Genomic DNA, 9030 nt, shown 5'->3' on the forward strand with positions numbered 1-9030 from the left:
GCTGTATTGTTTTCAGGTTTTGTATCTTAGGTTCTTAGCTGTATTATTGGTCTTGCCTTTTATTTTAGAAAACTCTGAGATTTAGATTGTTGATCTGCTTCCTACACTGATCTTCTTTGGCAAGAAATGCACTGGTGGTCTCGAATCTGTTGTGCACAATGCACAGATGTAGGTGTAGATACTGCTAACTACATGAACATGACATTCAGAGTCTTTACTTTAGTGGAGTTCTAATCTGATCATGATATTATCTTCTGTTAGGATTGCGGACTTGTATGAAACTGATATAGTCTTGTAGAATGGTAAAAGTACCTGAATGGGAATAGTAGTAGGTGTCGATGTCATGTGGATTTATCAGTATGACAGTCTGTAGTGTACACCTGGTAAATGATAGTCTGAACTCTGAACCTAGTAGCATGGTTCCACGCTCCTTTTCTCGATTCAGATAATTCAGTTTGTCTCAACTTTGAAGGTGGTAGAAATTATTATGGAACCTAAAATGCCAAACCAAGTTTAGTCATCTCATTCCTTCTTTGCAGAGAATATACCAAGGTTCTATCCTGTGAACAAAATTCAGTTTGTATCCTACTACAATAGATAGTGCATAGAAGCTTAGTTACTTGCATTTCTTGATGTTCTCATTATATTGTTATATCGATTATTGGCCTGCCGCCTAACTGCCTCATTATTTCTGCTGATCCAGTCTATCATGAGCTGCGACACCCGGATGTTGACGCAGCGTAGAGAAAGATCAAAACAGGACTCCTGAAAGTTCACCTGTTCACAAGTTTCGCCGCCTCGGATACAATGACAGCAGAACTGGACACCTACTTTTGCCTATAGGTAGATAATATAGGCTGAGAAAACTCGGCAATACTCGTGTTTCTTCTGCCTGTTAAATTTTCTCTGTTCCTCAGGCAGGGCAGGGGTAACCCCTGTCATTTTGACCTCCGGTGGCTGAACAATTTTGTAGTGATGCTCGTCGTAGTAGTCGCTGCTGTAGTGTCGCTCTTCTGACATTCATCCCTGTGATGTGATTGCCACTGCTTAGTAGACGATGCATTTCACTGAAGGGTTTCCTGCAATGAGTTGATGATCCTGCAACTTTTTGTAGATCATGCATTTTATCATAACTGGAAAAGGTAGTGGTTTCCTGCAATGAGTGGATGATCCTGCAACTTTCCTGCATTCCTTTTAGACTATGCATTTCGCGTGTAAATGAAAACCGTGGTCTGTTCTTCCTGTGAGCTATTGATGGTGTTTTTAGCTATGCTGTTTTGTGTGTCGGCCAAGGGGGCAGGAAAGGGATTTCTAATGTGTTAACAAGATTCAGATGTTATCAAGGAGTTCTCCATGAAAGCTAGTTTATACTGTACACATTACACCTGTTTTCAGGTTTTGTACATCAGCTGCATCCTTTGTCTTTTATTAATGTCTTGTTTTAGCAACAGATTGTTGAGAATTCAGAACAACGCCTGAAAACCCAGCAGCTCGTGTGTTTCAGACTTTCAGCTATCTAAACTTGATTCATTCTCCGGACAGGAGGAACCTATCTGTTCTGCACTTGCGGTTCTAAACTTGAGAGCCTGTGTGAACAATTATACAGTGGCATTGGTTTGTAATAGTTGCCATCTTATCCGCTTAATCGTCGCTTAGATGAAGCATCTTTTAATATCAACACCGATCTGGTGGTTCTTGCTGTGAGTTGAGCACCTGAGTTCAGATGTTTGCTGCTGTCATTTGGTTGTTCTTGCTGTGTTCTCTTTAGCAATTCACTCTTTCGTTTGAGATCCGTCGTACTTGATAGGGGTTTCCTGAAAAAGAAACGTTCGCAAGTTTTCTAAACAAAATTCACCAAACTGAATTTGCTCCTCTCTTCCTACTATTGGGACAATTACCCACTCAGGCTTAAGAAATGTCTGTGAGGCTCACACAGGCAACTAAGTGTGTAACTGGTACTGTAATATGTGCTGTTAATTACCAGATGGCAGCATTTGTCAGTGATGTTTTTTCCTCTTCCGAATTCTGATGGCAGTATGGTCACACAGTCGGTAGCACCACATCATTCAGCATAACTACGGCCTGTGGCAGATAGGGATGTAAGCTATGTTCAAGTTCATACTAGTTGGGTACAGCAAGACGAGAAGAGAAGAGCTTAATTTTTAGTCGCAGGGGCCAAACTGTTACAAAGATGATACACTGCGTGTTGTTGTGTGAATTGAATGCAGTTGTTTCTATGAGATCCTGCAGTAGGAAAGTACAATACTTGTATTAGCAATATGAGAATGAAACCAAAGTACATATATTTTTTTATATTGGATTACTATATACTTCCTCCGTTCCTAAATATAAGTCTTTCTAGAGATTCCAACAAGTGACTACATACGGAACAAAATAAGTGAATCTACACTCTAAAATATGTCTACATACATCCGTATGTTGTAGTCCATTTGAAATGTCTAAAAGACTTATATTTAGGAATACTCCCTCCGTTTCTAAATATTTGTCTTTTTAGAGATTTCGAATGGACTACCACATACAGATGTATACAGACATATTTTAGAGTGTAGATTCACTTATTTTGCTCCGTATTGTAGTCATTTATTGAAATCTCTAGAAAGACAAATATTTAAGAACGGAGGGAGTATTAATTAAATATGAGCAGCATGCACCGGCTTGTTAGGGCATGCACCGGCTTGTTAGGGTGGATATTTTCCATGGACGATGACATGGCGAAGTGGCATAGTTGCATGATAAGAGGATTAAATTTAGTGGGGTATGCATGATAGCATGTTAAGATAATGGGTGAAGTGCATTGTAGGCCTCTAAACTATTTCAAGTTATCATATAAGTCATCAAACTATGAAAATTGGCATTTAGGTCATCAAAGTGCAGTAGATGTGTCATTCTGGTCTAAAATCCATCTGACCCCACCTGACCAGCCAGCTAGCACCGTTGCCCGTGACATGACGGACAGGGGCCCCCGCAAGGTAACGGCTGGTGACGAAAAATATGCAAATAAATTCCAGGGCATGATAAGCCAAATAAATTCAAATTCATGGTTTCAGAAAATGTCCACGGATATCGAAAAAATGTTCACGGCTTTAAAAAATGTACGGGGATGATAAATTTGAAAATGTGTTTGTGAACCAACATTTAAAGTCACGACCTGTAAATTTGAAAATGTTAACAATATTTTTAAAGTTGTGAACATTTTTCCATATTCGTGAACATCTTTTGTGGTTCCTGAACATATTTTCCAATTTATCCTTCGCGAACATATTTTATTTTCTTTGAAAATTTATTGTCTGAATTTTTTTTCCAAATTCATTGTTCTCGAAATTTTCTCAAATTCATCGTTCGAGCATTTTTTTTAAAGCCGCGGGCATTTTTTCCATATTCACAAACAATATTTGTGGTTCACAAACATATTTCCAAATTTATTGTTTGTGAATACTTTTCAAAGTTGCGAACACTTATCTCATATTCGCGTTTTTTTTGTTCGTGAACATATTTCCAAATTTATCATTCGTGAACATATTTTCTTTTCCAATAAAATTTATTGTTCGCAAACATTTTCTTAAAGGTGCGAACATTTTTTCTAAATTCATCGTTTGCGAACTTTTTTTCAAATTCATTGTCGCAAACTTTTTTTAAGTCGCCAACTTTTTTTAAGTCGCCAACTTTTTTCCATATTCGCGAAATTTGAGGAGTAACTTCTTAAAATTTTGAGTTGCTAAAGATTTGAGGTATGGGCTAGCAGAGGCTTAAGTCCTGTTAGCAAAAAAAACAGCCATGGAGGCGGCGGCAATATGCAAGCAATGTGGAGGAAGCCAAGCGGTTGCGCAACGAGCGTTAGGTGGCAGCCAATCAGGACTATCGCGACCCCTATCAGTTCCGCCGCTGGATGGACCATGGCGCCAATGACTCTGACGGGGACAACGATGGAGTGGGTGACAATGGAGGTCCCGCTGGCCAGGCTGGGCATGCTTACGAGGTTATCGTTTGGTACCTCGCTTAGTTTTTTCTAGGTTTTTAAATTTTCAGTTGAATTTGTCCAATTTCTCTACTTTTAATGGACGAATTGGTTGAATAGTCCCCCCACTTTCAACCGGTTTATTTTCAACCGGTTTTTTTTCAACCGGTTTTTCTTCGTCCCACCTCCCACCACCCCCCTTCCACCGGTTTTTCTCTTTCTCGTCTGGCCGACAATACCCAATGTATTTATGGTAATCAATCACAATTAATCCACGTATGGTAAGGCTATAAACTTAGAAATCTCAAATATGATAATTATAGTAATAAATCAATCCATGTATGGTAAGGCTATAACTAAGGAAATTTCGAATATGGTAATTATCACCAGAATCAAAGTTTTCCAAAAAAGTTCTTCTTGCCATACCCTAATCGTGACCTCCTCATCCTGAGGCATTATCTCTATTCTTAATGGAGCAGTTGCTAGGATTGCGTCCACTATTATTATTCGTCTGGTTTATTTTTGTCCGGTTTATTTTCGTCTTTCCTTCCATCATCCCATGTACCGAAAGCCAAACGGATCAGAACTTTCCATGTGGACACAAATTATTTAGTAATGTCTTTATGGGAGAGAATCAATCACGGTTAATCTCTAATCAATATTTAAAAATCAAATCTAAATTAATTAACTTACCATAAGTCGGTCAATCACTGATTAATCTTTCCATACGTAGTCAAATTACATCAAAGGAAATGTTTCGATTATAGCAATACCCTGCTACAAACCGAGCGAGTCGGGCTTTCACCCCGCACCGCACGACTCTTCTCTCCCCCTCGCCGCCTCCCGCCTCGGGCCGCTCGCCGTTCGTCTTCCCGAGGGACGCAGCCGCACCACGCGCTCAGCTGCTCCCTCACCTCCCCCGCCGTCCTCACCCGTAGGACGCCGCCGCACCTCTCCTCTGCATCACCCTGTTGGCGGGATCCAGGTCACGGGGCTGATGACCTCATCATCTCTGACGGCGGATCTGGTCATCGGCGAGGAGGCCGAGCCTCATGCTTCGGCCACAGCCACCCCGACCTCGTTGTATGTTCGCCTCCTCATCCACCCCCTTCCCTGTCCAATTTTGCTTTATTTTGGTTCGTCTTTCATCCCGTCCAAACCGGACTTTTTACCTTACGATGCCCGCCTCCTATGTTTCTGCATTAACTAACACGGCGTCGCGTGATCGTGGAGCAGCAGGGTTGAGAGGATGGGTCTCAGTGACGGGCGGATGGCGTTCGTCGTGTGAGCGAAAATAGTATGTAACTCATGGAGTGCAAGCTGTTGTGCGGCTACATGGCGACGCTCGACTGTAGCGTTGAGACGTAGGGCACGTGCGCCATGATGTCGTGCTTCACCATCGCCTCGCTTAGCTTTCTCTCAAGGCATCGTGGTCTCGATGGGTTGGGGCTCGCCTCCCGCACTCCTCTTTGTCATGTACAAAAACCAAGGTGACCCCTAGGTACTCTCAACGCTTGGTCTAGAAATCCCTCGAATTCGTTGCCCAAGCCGAGTGTTGTGATCTGACGGTCGGTCATCGTGCAGGTGTCGAATTATTGAGGGAGGCTTCAGATCGTCCTGGGCATGGAGATGAGGCTGGCCATTAAGGATGTGGGTGAAGGTCACGTCGTTTCTTCTCCTGGCTCCAATATCCACTGCTGATATTTTGAGTTCTTTGATCTGAGAAAGAACCATGGGAACGTAAGGTTTTTAACCCAACATGATTTAATTACCCTTTTCACTTTTGTATTTTATAAGTACATAAGCATTCAGTTCTTCTATCCTTTGTACGAGGATGCAATTCACTCCAAACATGTAAACAGTGTCACATCTTACAGAAGCTTCTAATTTCTTACAATGAGTATGGTACATAAATCAATGTGCTTGGGTTGTGCTTTGTGTTTCAGTCATGCCTTGTCTTTAGAAGGCACCGTGATGAATGCTAATTTAATAGAGGAGAATCAAGCAAGCGATGTGCAATGATTTTAATGATTTTAATGACCATATTCTACACTTAATGATGATTGATAGTCGATTTATGGTTTCTCCCACTTTAGTAAGAAAGATGTGGTGTACAGAATCTTGCAAAAATGGAGGATATGGATTTGGGGCGCGAACTGTCCCGACCACGGCGGTGCTGCCTACCAACACCATGTGCAAGACTGCCTGACTTGTCCTCTATCTTAATGGTAAGTTTCTCTCTTTTTCTATCTCATGGTCTCCTTGATTTGTCTTTCGAGAAAGGATTGAAAGTAGTTTGGGTGGTTCAATTAATTCAATGCCCAACAATATCATCAGTTGTCAGCAAGAAGTTACTCCAAATTCCATCGCCTAACAATATCATCAGTTGTAAGAAGTTAGGAGTTTGGTACGTACCCCGGTGCAAGAGACCATGGATGCAAAAGGTACTTCTGCTAGAGTAAGATTAGATAGTCAAATTGTAGACAAACAGCAGTGTGCATTGGCATTGCAACTTCTGACATGGGATATTTGTGTAGTCAGATAATTAGGAACCTGGACTACAAGGGCAAATGGGAGGCACCTTTCATCGACATTCAGCCCAGGGAACCTCAACTTTCCCACTGTTGTACATTCATACTACTGTCCATGTATCGCTTCTGCTCAACTATAATACACGGAAACATGAAAGCTCATGTTTTCCCCTTGTTTGTGCAGAGTACAAGGATGATTCCTACATCTATGCATTGATATGCTGAACCACATTGGCATTGAGCCAAGCCAGGTTAGTGCTCAAAAATTCTAAAAAAATCTGTGAAATGTTGTTGACACTTTGTTAAGTATTTGGTTTAACTATGTATGTTTGATTCTTATCCTATGAAGCATAATTAAAGTGTTGACTCTGTTTGACATTTTGATGTATTATGTCTAATTAGTAGCATTTGACTTTTGTTTCATTTCAGATGTCTGATGTAGACAACTAAGGCAATGGCTATTGCATTGTAGGACGAGAAGGTCCAACGCGGTGGCGGTGGGTACATACCCAACGCGGCGACCCGTGGGCGCACCGGTTCTAGGGCCTTGAGAGCTGGGGCCGGCATCCAGGCGGTGAACATGGATGGTGGCGTGTGGAAGTGGGCGGTGGTGGGCAGGGAACAATGTGGCCCTGTCGGCGTCCTCTTCGTTTAGCTTGACATGATCGTCGTTCAGCTGAAAACAAGATTACCTAAGGGATATTAAGACTAGAACATGAATGCACAATACTTTTCCAATGTGATTTTTGTAAATGGAATTAACTTTGTAGAGTTGGCATGACATGCGCCTTCACTAGCGTTAATAATAGACCCTCCCTCCTTCCAAATTCCTGACCAATCATTGTTTTTGTAAGGATCCTTCTCGACTTTTGTTAGTTGTTCATCTATTGTTCATCTATGAATGAATTTAACCATGTGGTCTAACTGATTGGTCATATGAACTTATGAAGTAGTTGTCGTGTGTACTAATTGCGACAAATGGAATCCTTTGCTTTTTGCATTGTTCACTAATATCATTAATAGATATGCATGTGTTACCGATATTTCTTAATTTGGCTGACTGAGCATTATTAGGCTATAATTCTTTGTGACTTTTGATTTTGTTTGTTGTTCTGATCCTATGTCGAATCAATCCCGATCCATGGGGAAGAAGATACAAGGGGACCGACCACTGAGTCGATGATGCCGATGATCGAGGACGGCAAACATAATCATTTTGGTGTCATAGGTTCATTGGAGCTGATGCCGCCACCTCCTCGCCCCTTGGTCTCGGAGGTTGTGATGGCCAGGTCAGCGACATGGCCACGTAGTATGCCTCATTTTCTCCTATTGCGTTGTTTCTTTTTTATCATGTGATTTCTATTTTGTTTCTGTTAGCAATAATTACAGCTCCATGAAGCAAAAGAAAGCTTGAGAAATCATTTTTGTTTATACTCAAAGGCTTGGCTACCTAGGGGTGTTATTGACTCCCTACCGAAAGTTGTGTTTATACTCAAAGGCTTATGCATGCTTTCTAAAAAATATGTTGCACAATCACTGTAATTATGGTGTTATGTGAGTTAGAAGATTTCAGAAGTGCATCAATTGAGAATTACACATATTTATACATCGGACAGGGAAGCATGTATTTGATATTTCCTGCTGAAATTCAGCGTTTTCTATCGGAGGTCTAAATTTTCATATGCCAGACTTTTAAGTTAGATGGTGTGTTATAATGATTTTTTATTGGATGTTGTGCTGTATATTTGGGTCTATGTAATATTTGTTAGGAAATTCCATAATGTATTAAGGTTCTGGTTACAGCATCTTGGAATATTTGTTTAAAGGTAACAAAATGTTCCATCTGTTGTCTTTAATTAATGGTTAATAACAATGGAAATGCTTCGTGAGATGATTGGTCTTAAGCATAAAAGTCATGTAGGGTGCTATCTACCTTGTGTAATATAGTGCACAATAAAGAGTACTATGTTTCTGTACCACTTTCTTTATTTTGTGCATCGCGTGTCTTTCTATGTATACATTATCGAATTACATTTTGTATCGAAGAATATTTTGTGTGATATGGATTTCAATTATGTTTACACGTAAAACTTGATATGCATTATGTTTATATATGCACACGGTAAAAAAAATTAAAAGCCCGTGGCAACGCACGGGCCTTCTACTAGTAGTTGTAGTATGTCGAAGTTTATCCAATTTTAAGTGAAAATCGTCAGGCTTGCACGTTTGAAATGCATATGGGTGTTTATAACATGTGGTCGGATGGACGGGTCTGTATCGGTGTCTAGCGATTCTGCTTTTGCGGCACCGCGCTAAAGAGGTACTCCACCAATATTTTGCAATACAGAAAGAGTGGTGGTAGTACACGTAGTACTACAAGCGAAGTAGTATTACGGCTAAACCTCCACTTGGTAGAACTAGGCACTACAGAAGGATGCTCCAAAGGCTAGGAAGGGTATGTGGGTGCATTTGGTTTGTGTACTTGTTGATTCCATCGAAACCTTTCAATGTGGACCCCCCCCC

At 41.0% G+C, this 9030-nt stretch overlaps 1 long non-coding RNA gene across 1 annotated transcript; it reads left to right on the plus strand.

The window, feature by feature from the left end:
- Nucleotides 1-6059: 6059 nt before the first annotated feature.
- LOC119328968 lies at nt 6060-6657 on the plus strand. The gene is made up of 3 exons (XR_005159249.1): nt 6060-6204; nt 6314-6420; nt 6514-6657. It is a non-coding gene; the product is annotated as an uncharacterized LOC119328968 (long non-coding RNA).
- Nucleotides 6658-9030: the final 2373 nt, after the last annotated feature.

Source organism: Triticum dicoccoides, chromosome 7A (assembly GCF_002162155.2).
Source record: "Triticum dicoccoides isolate Atlit2015 ecotype Zavitan chromosome 7A, WEW_v2.0, whole genome shotgun sequence".
NCBI classification, from domain to species: Eukaryota; Viridiplantae; Streptophyta; class Magnoliopsida; order Poales; family Poaceae; genus Triticum; species Triticum dicoccoides.